This window comes from Scyliorhinus torazame, chromosome 3 (genome assembly GCF_047496885.1).
Source record: "Scyliorhinus torazame isolate Kashiwa2021f chromosome 3, sScyTor2.1, whole genome shotgun sequence".
In the NCBI taxonomy this organism is placed as follows: domain Eukaryota; kingdom Metazoa; phylum Chordata; class Chondrichthyes; order Carcharhiniformes; family Scyliorhinidae; genus Scyliorhinus; species Scyliorhinus torazame.
The window spans coordinates 149632321-149647187 of NC_092709.1; positions in this window are offsets into that span (position 1 = coordinate 149632321).

The window sequence follows — 14867 nt, forward strand, 5'->3', positions numbered from 1 at the left end:
ATCTCTTTGACTTTCAATACTCTTGAGGGTTCTACCATTCACTGTATATTCCCTGCCTGCATTAGACCTTCCAAAATGCATTACCTCACATTTGTCCGGATTAAACTCCATCTGCCATCTCTCCGCCCAAGTCTCCAAACAATGTAAATCCTGCTGTATCCTCCGACAGTCCTCATCGCTATCCGCAATTCCACCAACCTTTGTGTCGTCTGCAAACTTACTAATCAGACCAGTTACATTTTCCTCCAAATCATTTATATATACTACAAAGAGCAAAGGTCCCAGCACTGATCCGTGTGGAACACCACTGGTCACAGCCCTCCAATGAGAAAAGCATCCTTCCATTGCTACTCTCTGCCTTCTATGGCCTAGCCAGTTCTGTATCCTCCTTGCCAGCTCACCCCTGATCCCGTGTGACTTCACCTTTTGTACTAGTCTACCATGAGGGACCTTGTCAAAGGCCTTACTGAAGTCCATATAGACAACATCCACTGCCCTACCTGCATCAATCATCTTAGTGACCTCCTCGAAAAACTCTATCAAGTTAGTGAGACACAACCTCCCCTTTACAAAACCGTGCTGCCTCTCACTAATACGTCCATTTGCTTCCAAATGGGAGTAGATCCTGTCTCGAAGAATTCTCTCCAGTAGTTTCCCTACCACTGACGAAGGCTCACCGGCCTGTAGTTCCCGGGATTATCCTTGCTACCCTTCTTAAACAGAGGAACAACATTGGCTATTCTCCAGTCCTCCGGGACATCCCCTGAAGACAGCAAGGATCCAAAGATTTCTGTCAAGGCCTCAGCAATTTCCTCTCCAGCCTCCTTCAGTATTCTGGGGTAGATTCCATCAGGCCCTGGGGACTTATCTACCTTAATATTTTTTAAGACACCCAACACCTCGTCTTTTTGGATCTCAATGTGACCCAGGCTATCTACACACCCTTCTCCAGACTCAACATCTACCAATTTCCTCTCTTTGGTGAATACTGATGCAAAGTATTCATTTAGTACCTCACCCATTTCCTCTGGCTCCACACATAGATTCCCTTGCCTATCCTTCAGTGGGCCAACCCTTTCCCTGGCTACCCTCTTGCTTTTTATGTACGTGTAAAAAGCCTTGGGATTTTCCTTAACCCTATTTGCCAATGACTTTTCGTGACCCCTTCTAGCCCTCCTGACTCCTTGCTTAAGTTCCTTCCTACTTTCCTTATATTCCACGCAGGCTTCGTCTGTTCCCAGCCTTTTAGCCCTGACAAATGCCTCCTTTTTCTTTTTGACGAGGCCTACAATATCTCTCGTCATCCATGGTTCCCGAAAATTGCCGTATTTATCCTTCTTCCTGACAGGAACATGCCGGTCCTGAATTCCTTTCAACTGACACTTGAAAGCCTCCCACATGTCAGATGTTGATTTGCCCTCAAACATCCGCCCCCAATCTATGTTCTTCAGTTCCCGCCTAATATTGTTATAATTAGCCTTCCCCCAATTTAGCACATTCATCCTAGGACCACTCTTATCCTTGTCCACCAGTACTTTAAAACTTACTGAATTGTGGTCACTGTTACCGAAATGCTCCCCGACTGAAACATCTACCACCTGGCCGGGCTCATTCCCCAATACCAGGTCCAGTACCGCCCCTTCCCTAGTTGGACTGTCTACATATTGTTTTAAGAAGCCCTCCTGGATGCTCCTTACAAACTCCGCCCCGTCTAAGCCCCTGGCACTAAGTGAGTCCCAGTCAATATTGGGGAAGTTGAAGTCTCCCATCACACAACCCTGTTGTTTTTACTCTTTTCCAAAATCTGTCTACCTATCTGCTCCTCTATCTCCCGCTGGCTGTTGGGAGGCCTGTAGTAAACCCCCAACATTGTGACTGCACCCTTCTTATTCCTGATCTCTACCCATATAGCCTCACTGCCCTCTGAGGTGTTCTCCCGCAGTACAGCTGTGATATTCTCCCGAACCAGTAGCGCAACTCCGCCTCCCCTTTTACATCCCCCTCTATCCCGCCTGAAACATCTAAATCCTGGAACGTTTAGCTGCCAATCCTGCCCTTCCCTCAACCAGGTCTCTGTAATGGCAACAACATCATAGTTCCAAGTACTAATCCAAGCTCTAAGTTCATCTGCCTTACCCGTAATACTTCTTGCATTAAAACATATGCACTTCAGGCCACCAGACCCGCTGTGTTCAGCAACTTCTCCCTGTCTGCCCTCATGATGTTGTTGTTCAGGTCTTTCGGGTCGATGCAGATCCGGAGTTCGCCAGAGGGCTTTTTTACGCACACCATGGAGCTGACCCATGGCGTGGGCTCCGCGGGAAAGCACTCCTTGGTCCTGGAGATCCTGCAGCTGCTGCTTGAGGCGGTCCTTGAGTGGTGCTGGGACTCTACGAGGTGCGTGAATGACCGGGGTGGCATCCGGTTTGAGCCGTATTCTGTAAGTGTAGGGCAATGTGCCCATGCCCTCAAAAGCCTCCTGGTTGTGGGCGAGGAGCGAGTGGAGCTGTGCCCTAAAGTTTGCATCCGGGAACTCGGACGTGTCTTCTGGAGACAGAGTGTGTACTCACTGAACGAGGTGGAGACCCTTGCAATCCTGTGCGCCTAGCAGGGAGTCCTTCGATGATCCAACTATCTCAAAGGACAGTGTGGCTGTGTATGCATTGTGTGTAACCTCGAGCTGGCAAGATCCCATGGCCGGGATAACATTTCCGTTGTAATCGACCATCTGACAGCGGGATGGCCGAATCGGTGGTTTGACCTTCAAGGCGTAGAAGGCTGACCATGCAATGAGATTGGCGGAGGCACCAGTGTCTAAACGGAATGTGATCGGTTGACCATTAGGGTGGCACACCATTCATCACCCGGATTAACGCTGTTCATTGGCATCGGCTCGTGGGTCCTGCTTGGGGACATCCGATTTCTGTCAATGACCGCAACGCGGAAGGCTTCCCGGTTGTTGGTATCACTGGTCTGTACGTCATCAGGGTATGACTCGGTGTATGAAGGCTGAATGGCCCGCACGTCCCTGCGAGGCTGGCGGAATTGGGGAGCGTTGGCAGGTTGAGCTGCTCAACAGCAGGCAGCTAAGTGGCCCATCTTGCCACAACGGACATTGCCGCTTTAAATGTGCAGATCCACAGTTGCCGCACGTCGTGGCATCATGGCGTTCGTTGCGCCACTGCGCATGCGCAGTTCGGTCCTGCGTAGATCGTGCCTGCGCATCACGTCCCTCTGCGTCGACGTCTCTTTTGGTACGTACAGGCGCGGGAGGCCACGGAAAGCACTCAAAATGGCCGCCCTCTTCCGGGCCGCGGGCCGGGAGGAACTCGATCGACTAGACCTGCTCGTCCTCGTAGGATCCCTGGCGTGCCGATTCGGCCGCCTGGAATTGGGAGTACCGGCTGGTCGCGTTTTCATGGAGGACGCAGGCTTCGATGGCGGTGGCTAGGGTGAGGCTCTTAAGTTTGAGGAGCTGCTGGCGTAGGGTGCCCGAGGTGACCCCAAATACTATCTGGTCCCGAATCATGGAATCGGAGTTGGCCTCATAGCCGCAGGACTGTGCGAGGATACGGAGGTGTGTCAGGAAAGATTGAAAAGGCTCAACCTTACCCTGCTGCTTGAAGAGGTACCTCTCGAAGCTCTCATTCACCTCGACGCTGAAGTTTTGCTCAAGTTTTAGAAGGACCGTCTTATACATCGTCTTGTCCTCGCCTTCCGCGAATACCAGGGAGTTGTAGATGTGGATGGTGTGTTGCCCTGCCGTGCAGAGGAGGAGGGCGATTTTCCTGGTGTCCGATGCATTCTTCCTTTCTGTGGCTTCTAGGAAGAACTGGAAGCGCTGTTTAAACAGCTTCCAGTTGACGCCAAGGTTTCCAGCGATTTGGAGGGGCTGCGGCGGGCTGATGGTGTCCATGGCGCAGGATGGCGGATCCCTGAAGATGCGCAGGTAGGTCTCACAGTTGCTGGGTTCCAATCCTGGTACTATGTCGTGTTGGGTGTTCCGCTATACAAATGAACCAACACGGTTGTAGATGGTACAACTCTGTTTTATTACTCTTGATAACAACATCTGTAAACTTATGGCTGTGGTTTGTATTTTACCCATTAACCTGTGGACCTAGCCCTAACACTATCTTCGAGAGGCACTCAGCACATGGTGTATATCTGAGTGGCACACTGTGAGCTCGGTGCTCTGTGCTGTCTCCTACTGGAATGAGCGGGAACTGTGGTGTTCCCCGTTTTATAGTGCGTGTGCTCTCACTGGTGATTGGTTGTGATGTTGCGTGTGTGTTGATTGGTCCGTTGATCTGTCCATCAGTGTGTATGTGTGTTTGCACCATGATATGTGTATCTGAATATCATGACACAGATGATTGGGAAAGACCCAATTAGTTGAGGCCAAGTTCAAGGCCCGCCCAAAAGAGCGCAAAGCCCTTTGCAGTATAAGAGGTATCACCCAAGGGAGAATCTTCCTCCTTTGGCTTTGGCTCTCACCGAAGAGAGAGACCTGCCTAATAGCTGCATCAGACCAAGTAAGTCCCAAGTCAATGCACGCTACGAGATAGACGGTCCTAGTTGCTACCCTGTAAACAGCTCAACCCAGCAGCCTCAGAACCGAGCAACGGCCATTGTTCCTCAGACTGAGTGGGCGCCCGAAGCTAAGTATAGGCCTTAGTAATAGTGGTAGTTTAGTTTGTAGAGTTTATGCATGAGTAGATTTGACTGTGTGTAAATAAATGAGCATTGCTTTTGAACTTACTAACTGGTGTATCGAGTCATTGATCAGTATTCGGTTCTGAACCTTGTGGCGGTGTCGAAAGATACCTGGCGACTCTTGAGCAAACGTGATTAAATAGAGCCAAATTAAGAACCAACCAAAAGTTAGCAGCACTTTAGCCTGAAATCAATATTTTACACATCATCTTTATTTTCAGTCATGCTGAAGTCAGTCACATCACTCGTCTCACTTTTTAAAAAATCAATCATAAAGCCAAGGACTAGCTTGGCAAGATTAATGTGACTGTGATTTTTAGTGAGTGGGGATGCGTGAGCAGCATCAGAGAGCAAAGTCAAGGCATCCTCAAATCAAAAATGCATGGCAAATGGACTTTTGGCAAATGTATTTTAATTATAAATCTTCAAATGAAATAGTCACACTCCTGGAAAACAGGAGCTATGAAACAATAAATATATAAATTATAAATGGAAAGTTTTAGAAAATATGTGGGCCCAGTTGTCCTTTTCCTACTGCCCTGTATAGAGCTGCTTCCTGGCTGTTTGTGGAAAAAGTAAGGAAAACAGCCCAATCTGCCCTTGTTGGGCATTTCCATTCCGGTCACAGAGGGTTAGAGACATTTCACTTGAAACAAGTACCGAAATTTAAATCGGATATAAAAAAAGTGGAAATATTTTCAAGGTGACATCTGCTTCAATTTTCTCACAGAACAGTGATTATAAATCATGGCTGGGATTCTCCGAGCCGAAATGGCGCTCGGCGCGGGGGCGGAGAATGGGGCCTCGGACCTGCGATCGGGTCCGACGCGGGACGCGATTCTCCGGCGACCGGAGAATCGGCGCCAGTCGCGGGTGCGCTGTCGATGCACCGCCGGTCAGGGGCCGTTGAAAGAAGCCCCCACGGTGATTCTCCGCATTGACCAGCCGAGTTCCCGCCGGCGTGGTTCTAACGTGGTTCCACCCGGCGGGAGCTCGGACCCGCAGCCGTGGTGGCCTTCCCGGTGGAGGGGCGGGACAATCAGACTCTGGGGGGTCTCCACGACGGCCAGGCCTGCGATCGGGGTCTACCGATTGGCGGGCGCGTGCGATCTGGGGGGGGGCTACATTCTCCCCCGCTGGCCTGCTGTGTGACTCCGCCATGTTGCGTGGTGCCGGCGCGGAAGCAGCCGCCGCATGCATGCGCGGACTCACGACCGGTAGTGCAGGGCCGCATACAGCAGCTGGAGCAGCGCGGAGCACCCCGGCGTCGTGCTGGCCCCCTGTGGGCGACAGAATCGCTGGGCCAAGAGGCCCGTTGACGCCGGCATGAAACACTCTGGTGTTGACGCCGGTGTCAACACTGAGCCGTGTTTTTGGTGAATTCCGGCCCATGTACTCATACCACTCTTATAAACTTGGTATTTATAGTTGCCAAACTGCACCTGGAATTCACAATACTTCCGAGCGACAGATGGCAAGTCGGATTTAGATTTAGAATTTGTCCAGTCGGACCACTGTAAAAATATTATTGTTTTTGTTATGATGTGGAGATGCCGGCGTTGGACTGGGGTGGGCAGAGTAAGAAGCCTTACAACACCAGGTTAAAGTCCAACAAACCTGTGATTCGAAACAAACCTGTTGGACTTTAATCTGGTTGCTTTGTTATGGTTGGGTTCCATTATATCCAAGGCCTGTAAAGGTACCTGGAGAATCATACACAGGTCCCACACATTCTTTTTCATACAATGGCTATCCCTTTAAGGATCCCATTCCATGTGCACTACTGGGAGCCACAAAAAAAGCAGGACCAGGAGGACTTTTGCATGCAAGCAAATGCAGCCTTTATAGCAACAAAATGACTCCTACCCCTTGATTCGTGTCAACTCACGTGTACTTGCCATGAATGAATTATCTGGTCTTGACAGAGGAGCAAGCTATATTGGGGATGCAGCAACATAGTTCTGTCATGTGCTTCTCGAAAATTTTGGCCACAAATGTTTTTGTTTTGTGCTCATCTCAGTCAATGGGTGCGATTCAATGGGACAAAAACAGAGTCCCATTTCAGGCACGTTTAGCGGGGTGTTTCTCGGTGCCTGCAGCAAGGCGGAAGACACAGCTATTTAACAGCATATTGCCATTTTTGGGGGCTCAGTGAGGAATGCCCCACCAGGGCATACTTACATCATTGCCTGCACTGAGCAGCTCAGCTCGCCAGTGCAGGAAGACGAGTCGCAGATCAGGATGCTATTTTTAAAGTCAGTCCCTATCTTTCGACCCCCAAAGCCACCCCACCATGTACTTCAGACCCCCCCCCCCCCTCCCACCACTGCACCGAACTTACCTCTTATGGGGCACACCAGCTCCTCTCACCCCACCTGTTAAGGACAGGGAACCATCAAGCCCAACCCCTGACATGGGAAACCTGGGCACCCTGGCACTGGCAGCCTGGCGCCCCCCCCCCACCCGGCAATCCTCCCCGCGCGATGGGCCGAGTGGCGCCGAGTTCGGCCGAGTGCCGCCGGGGTCGTTCTACCCGGCAGGACTTCAGCGTTCTTTGTATCACGGTTCCCTTTAAAAACCATGCCCCTATCTTTTGAAAACCTACGCTGCAGGTGAGCTCAGTCCTGCCAGCAAGACGTCATGGGACCCCCTGCCCCACCCTTACCATTTCTTTTCCCCAAAAGGTTCACATAAAGGTGGAGGAAGCCGCACTTGGAGCCACATCTTCCACCCTCTGTTCTTCCCTTCCCACCGTCGTTTCCGCCACCCTTCCCCGCCTCACTGCAAAAAAATAAGAAAATTCCACCCAAAGTCTCCTGGTGGTCATGACCCTTCCCATGGTGGCCTCGAGGCGCTCGCATATCAGGGCCATGATACCAGTGTCATGGGTGTTTAAGAACCTTTAAGAAATGGGTGTTTATCAGTGATGTCAGAGTGTGAGTGGAGCTGGGCTGTCTGTCAGCTTTTTACTTTTGTTTTAGGCTGTTTGCTGCAGGGTGTGTTTTAGTTTCGTTTTCAGTGTTGGAGCTGAAGCCAGACAGAGCAGGTGTACTGTTGATCTCTCTGCCGTGAAAAGACTATCTCTTGATCATTTGGTGAATTCAGAATTATAAATGTTCTCAGTAGTGAATGTAAACCTAATGTGCTTCTGTTAAAAGGTGTTTCTTTTGCCTTCTGGATGTTGTTTGGGAAGTTATTAAGGATTACTTAAAATGTATTCTTTGGGGGTTGTATTTGAATTGATGGTTGCTAGGATGTTCACTGTATGTTTTAAAAAGGTTAACTTGGGAGGCAAGGGATGAGATTGCAGAGCCTTTGATCTTTGGGTCCTCGCTGTCCACGGGGTTAGTGCCAGAGGACTGGAGAGTGGTGAATGTTGTTCCTCTGTTCAAGAAAGGGAATAGGAATGACCCTGGTAATTATAGGCCAGTTAGTCTTACTTCGGTGGTCGGTAATATAATGGAAAAGGTCCTGAAAGATAGGATTTATGATCATTTGGAAAGATGCAGCTTAATCCGGGATAGTCAACACGGATTCGTGAAGGGTAGGTCTTGCCTCACAAATTTGATTGAATTCTTTGAGGAGGTAATTAAGTGTGGAGATAAAGGTAGAGCAGTTGATGTCGTATACATGGATTTTAGTAAGGCGTTTGATAAGGTTCCCCATGGTCGGCTCATGAAGAAAGTAAGGAGGTGTGGGATAGAGGGAAATTTGGCCAATTGGATAAGTAACTGGCTATCACATAGAAGACAGAGGGTGGTGGTGGATGGAAAATGTTCAGACTGGAGACCAGTTACCAGCGGTGTACCACAGGGATCAGTGCTGGGTCCTCTGCTATTTGTGATTTTTATCACTGACTTTGGGGCGGAAGGGTGGGTCAGTAAATTTGCTGATGACACCAAGATTGGTGGAATAGTGGATGAGGTGGAGGGCTGTTGTAGGCTGCAAAGAGGCGTTGATAGGATGCAGAGCTGGGCCAAAAAATGGCAGATGGAGTTTAACCCTGATAAGTGCGAGGTGATTCATTTTGGTAGAAAAAATTTGAATGCAGATTACAGGGTCAACGGCAGGGTTCTGAGGAATGTGGAGGAACGGAGAGATCTTGGGGTTCATGTCCACAGATCTCTGAAGGTTGCCACTCAAGTGGATAGAGCCGTGAAGAAGGCTTATAGTGTGTTAGTGTTTATTAACAGGGGCTTGAGTTTAAGAGCCGCGGGGTTATGCTGCAACTATACATGACCCTAGTGAGACCACATTTGGAGTATTGTGTGCAGTTCTGGTCACCTCATTATAGGCAGGATGTGGAAGCATTGGAAAGGGTGCAAAGGAGATTTACCAGGATGCTGCCTGGTTTGCAGGATAGGTCTTATGAGGAAAGGTTGAGGGAGCTCGGACTTTTCTCTTTGGAGCGGAGGAGGATGAGGGGCGACTTAATAGAGGTTTATAAGATAATGAGGGGGATAGATAGAGTGGACGTTCAGAGACTATTTCCCCGGGTGGATGGAGCTGTTACAGGGGGCATAACTATAAGATTCTAGATGGGAGATATAGGAGGGATGTCCGAGGTAGGTTCTTTACTCAGAGAGTGGTTAGGGTGTGGAATGGACTGACTGCTGTGATAGTGGAGTCGGACACTTCAGGAAATTTCAAGCGGTTATTGGATAGGCACATGGAGCACACCAGAATAACAGGGTGTGAGATAGCTTGATCTTGGTTTCGGACAATGCTCGGCACAACATCGAGGGCCGAAGGGCTTGTTCTGTGCTGTACTGTTCTATGTTCTATCCCACTGAGATGTCTGTCTCTGTGCTGGTGAAGGGAGTGGTGAGCGCTGTGATGGTTCTTCTGCAGTCCTCGGTGGTCCTGGACTGCCATGATATGCTGGTGCCTACAAGAAATAAAATACAGTTTTAGTGGATGAGCTGAAGCAATTTCAGAGCACATTTGACTCACTGTGAATGTCAGAATTTGTTAAAGTGATGGAGCTGTGATCTATCCTAGGTTATTGAGAGAAGCCAAGCTCTGTGCCATCTCAGGAGTGATCCCTGCCCTTCACAGCAAGGTCGCTGCAACATCCTCGAGTTCAACCAGGACAATGATCCCATCCATCCCTCCCCTGGTCTGGCTTTGCCCATGTTTGATGTGTGCCATCTTGCCCTGAATGAAAGGCATGTGTTCAGAGGGATGGAGCAGAGGTTGGGTAAAATATGTGTCCCCTAAGTGAGGTGACGTGTCCCCAGAAGGGCTAGAGGATAGAGTGTGAGTGTGTCCGTGAGTGATTGAATGTTGATATGTGTTCTCCGCTAATGGATGTATGAAATCTATGAAGAGAGTCACTATTTGAGTACATGATGCCGTGCTGAGAGATTGATAGGAAAGGAAACTGAGGACTTACCCATATGGAGCGGATGCGATCATTCATCTGCTTTTTGAATTGCATGACGCTCCTGGTGCAGTTCTAGTCATGCTGGCTGCTTGGCTAACAACCTAGATTGTTCGTGTTGGTCTGAGTCCGCCATGGCGCTCGGCGTGGCCACTGGAGGACGCCGCCGTGCGCATGTGCGGACCCGGAACCGGGCGTGCGGAGGCCCGTAACCACAGCCAAAGCTGCGTGAAGCTCCCCAGGTCCCTGCTAGCTCCCAGAAGGTAAGTGAATTGCATTTTATTTTTGCAGAAAACTGGAAAGTGCAACACCAGCGTTTTTACAAAATAGCCCCATTTTGTGAGAATCCAGCCCCTAGTCTTTTGCCTCTGATTTGCTGACATCCTGCGTGGTCTGGAGAATATTAATGGGCTCCTGGAATTATTACAGGAACCAATTTGTTTGCACCTAAAGGATGCCTGAATGATGTTCAGCATGATATTGAGTCAGGCAATATTTCAGGCATCCCTGGAAGCTGCCTAAAAGGGTCATTAGGGATGGAAATTTGCAGTCCTGTCACGGCGAGGGCAGGATTATAAAATGTGGTGAGCCATTTAAAAGTCCAATGAATTTGGTGGGACCAGGAGATCTCGCCAGTGGGAAGGGCTGTAAAACTCCACCCTAGGTTTATTAAATATGTAAAGAAGAGGAGTAACACTCGCCAAGGTTTCACAAATAATGAATTCAGACTGAGCCGGGCCTCTCTTTTACAGTGATTCTTCAGTGATCGCTGCATGACCACCACTATTAACTGTGTATATTTTGCAGTATTGCAGTTGGTTGATTTGGAACAAGGAATAGCTAGAGCTCACCCCAATTGCACAACATGCCTTCTCCCCCCCAACCCCCACACTCCCCGCCTTCTTCCCTGCACCCCCATTACTCCACACTACCCCTTCATGGACTTCAATTTAAGCCAGGAGGCCAATATTTTCCGGTAAATTTGTAGGAAACCAGCTATGTAGACACAGAATGTCTTTTTTGAATATCCTTCTACAGTGGAGCACAGAAACCCCGCGAGTGCTCTCTTCCATTCTTCAGGCAGTTCAGCGAGCTATCGCAGGCACCGGAACTGTGCTTGCGCAAGCTCAGAAATTCACTGCAGCTAAGTCTGGGGCATTGGATTATTCGAAGGAACAACAGCCAACTTCTATCAGGTAGTCAGTTGGTTGTCTATTTTTTTACAAAAGCAGGAAATGAACGCTCCATTTGCCAGGGCAACACAGTTTATTAGATTCGATGCGATATCAAGGCAAATAAAGGAAAAAGCCAATCATTTTTATGGGTCTTTGGATTTCCATGAATGTTTAGAGCTGTTGATTACGCTCTTGCAGCCATCTGTGTCTTGCTCGCAACCCACATCATTATGTTAACTGGAATGGATTTCAACACTTCATGTCATGCAGAAGTCTCTCGTGAGTTCACAAGCACATCCATGGCTTTCTGTGTGACAATACCCACTAAAATAGGGAGCTGGTGATTTATTGGCAGTGACAAGAAATATCCAATAGTACAGTGGCTTTCAATCACAATGAATCAGACAAACACAGCAAAGAGGCTCATATTTGCAATTAAGCACACATTTTGTACATTCTTTCCTTTATGGAATATGTGTTATAGCAATTAATATGATTGAAAAATTGGAAGCTGGAAGGCAAAATGGTTTGTTTGTGTAATGACGATGAAATACGACTAAGTGGTTTATTTTATTCAATTCACAGAGAACTTCGAGCCTATGTAGCAGTCAGTTGATTTTGTAATTTTTTTCAGGAAGAAGGTTTGGTCAAAATAAATTATTATTTTCACCGGTTGGAGGTATGAGCCATTAAATTCAGCTCTGAACTATCGATTTTCAGTGCTCCGAGAGACATTGAGCTGGATTCTCCGATCCTGCGGCTATGTCCGCAGGGTCCGTCTGGTCTGGCCGCCCCTGACCGGTGAGACAAAGCATTGTCTTGCATCTTTGACTTTGTCTATATATATGTTTCTTGAATTCTACCTCTTCATTCACCTGAGGAAGGTGCGCTCCGAAAGCTAGTGATCTGAAACAAACCTGTTGGACTTTAACCTGGTGTTGTAAGGCTTCTTACTGTGCTCACCCCAGTCCAATGCCGGCATCTCCACATCATAAATTTCTGGGGGAAGGGAATCCAGGACACAGCAGCAGAGAGGAGAATGAAGGTGCATAAAAAGCTAGGAATGACAATAGAAACAACAATTGGTCAGAGTTTTCTGGTTATTCCCGTCGGCTGGATCTTCCAGTCCCACCTGCGGTGAACCCTCGCCGCATGTATCATGACTGTGGGTGGGGGGTACAATCAACAGAAAACACGGTTGACAGCAGCGGGACCTGTAGATCCCATGGTCGCCCCCACTGCCACAAAATGCATTGTTTAGGGGTGGGGTTTGTGGAAAATCTGGCCGGTATGTGAAGATCAAAGCTGGGATTTCCCATCCCCGTCGCAGCACGTTCCCCCACGGCAAATGTGTCAAGCCATTAAAATGCCCGTAGACTTGAGCAAAATCCTTCCAGAGGGAGGGGCTGAAAATTCCAGGCCCAAGAGTTAGATAGAAGACAAAAGTAAAACCAGTACTCAGCATGGTGTAGAAACCATGGGCGGGATTCTCTCAGCCCACTCCGGGCCAGAGAATCGCAGGGCTGGGTGTGAATCGCGCGACGATGCCCCGACGCCGGTCCAGAGTGGTCGGGGGCCGCTATACGTGGCCCCCCCGCCGATTCTCCATTCAGGTTGGGCCGAGTGCCCACAAAAAAAATCCGAGTTCAGCCGGCGCCACCCATGTGTGGTCTTACCCGGCGGGATCTCGGCGTACATTCTTCCGGGGGCAGCCTGGGAGAGGGGGGGGGGGGGGGGGAGAGCCTGGCCCGCGATGGGGCTTACCGATTGGCAGGCTGGTCTCTTGGGCTGGGGGCCTCTTTTGCTCCACGCCGGCCCCTGTAGCCCTGCGCCATGTTGCATCGAGGCTGACGCGGAGAAGGGAGCCACCGCGCAGGCACGCAACCGCGCTGGTCACAGTGAGCATGCGCGCATTCGCACCGTCCGCAGTGCGCATGCGCAGCCCATTTGACGCCAGTATCGGCAGCTGGAGCGGCATGGGTCAGTAATGGCCTACTGATGGGCTCGGAATCGCTGCTCCTGAGGGCCTGTGAAATGCGACGCCGTTTACGACGACATCAACACTTAGTTTCAGGATCAGAGAATCCCGCCCCATATGTCTTAGTGCACAATGTGCCATAAGTAAGATTGTAAAAACTGCAAGAATCTGGCACGGGTGGACTGGAAACAAAGATTGGCCACGAAAACAGCAAATGACAAAAGGTAGGCATTCAAGTGCTGATATTGACATGCATTTAAATGAGGTTCCTGATCATACTAGGCATGAAGTACATTACATTGATGGCAGACAGTGGGGACAATTGCATTGCAAGATCTTGCGAGCCAGAATCTAATTTTTGTTCTTTCGCAAAGTTTTGCCCATGGCAACTTCATTCAGACATGGACAAAAAAGCTGAATGCCAGAGGTGAGGTGAGAGTGACTGCCCTTGACATCCAGGCACCATTTGATGAGCATGGCATCAATGAGCCTGAGCTAAACTGGAATCAATGGGAATCAGGGGGGAAACACTGCTGAATGGAGTCATACCTGCCGCAAAGGAATATGGTTGTGGTAATTGGAGGTCAATCATCTCAGCTCCAGGACATCACTGCAGGAGTTCCTCAGGGTAGTGTCCTAGGCCTAACCATCTTCAGCTGCTTCATCAATGACTTCCCTTCCAGGTCAGAAATGGGGATGTTTGCGGATAACTGCACAATGTTCAGCACCATTCACGACTCCTCAGATAATGAGGCAGTCCATGTCCAAATGCAGCAAGACCTGGACAATATTCAGACTTGGGCTGACATGTGGCATGTTACATTCATGCCATACAAATGCCAGGCAATGACCATCTCCTACCAGCAAGGATCTAACCATTGCCCCTTGAAATTCAAAGGCATTACCATCGCTGAATCCCCCACAATCAACATCCTGGAGTTTAGCATTGATTAGAAACTGAACTGGACTAGCCACATGAATACTGTGGCTACCAGGGCAGGTCAAAGACTAAGAATCCTGCGGCAAATAACTGACCTCCTGACCCCTCAAGTCCTGTCCACCATCTACAAGGCACATGTCAGGAGTGTAATGGAATACTCTCCAGTTGCCTGGATGAATGCAGCTCCAACAACAATCAAGAAGCTCGACACCAGGGCAGCACGGTGGCGCAGTGGGTTAGCCCTGTTGCCTCACGGCGCCGAGGTCCCAGGTTCGTTCCCGGCTCTGGGTCACTGTCCGTGTGAAGTTTGCACATTCCCCCTGTGTTTGCATGGGTTTCGCCCCCACAACCTAAAGATGTGCAGGCTAGGTGGATTGGTCACGCTAAATTGCCCCTCAATTGCAAAAAATGAATTGGGTACTCTCAATTTATTTTAAAAAAGAGAAAAAAAGAAGCTCGATACCATTCAGGACAAAGAAGCCCGCTTGATTGCTCCCTCTTCCACAAACATTCAAACCCTCCACCACTGACTATCAGTGGCAGCTGTGAGTACCATCTACAATATTCACTGCAGTAACTCACCAAGGTTCCGGGGCGGCACCTACCAAACCCACGCCCACTACCATCTAGAAGGACAGGAGCAGCAGATACCTTGGAACCTCACCACCTGGAGGT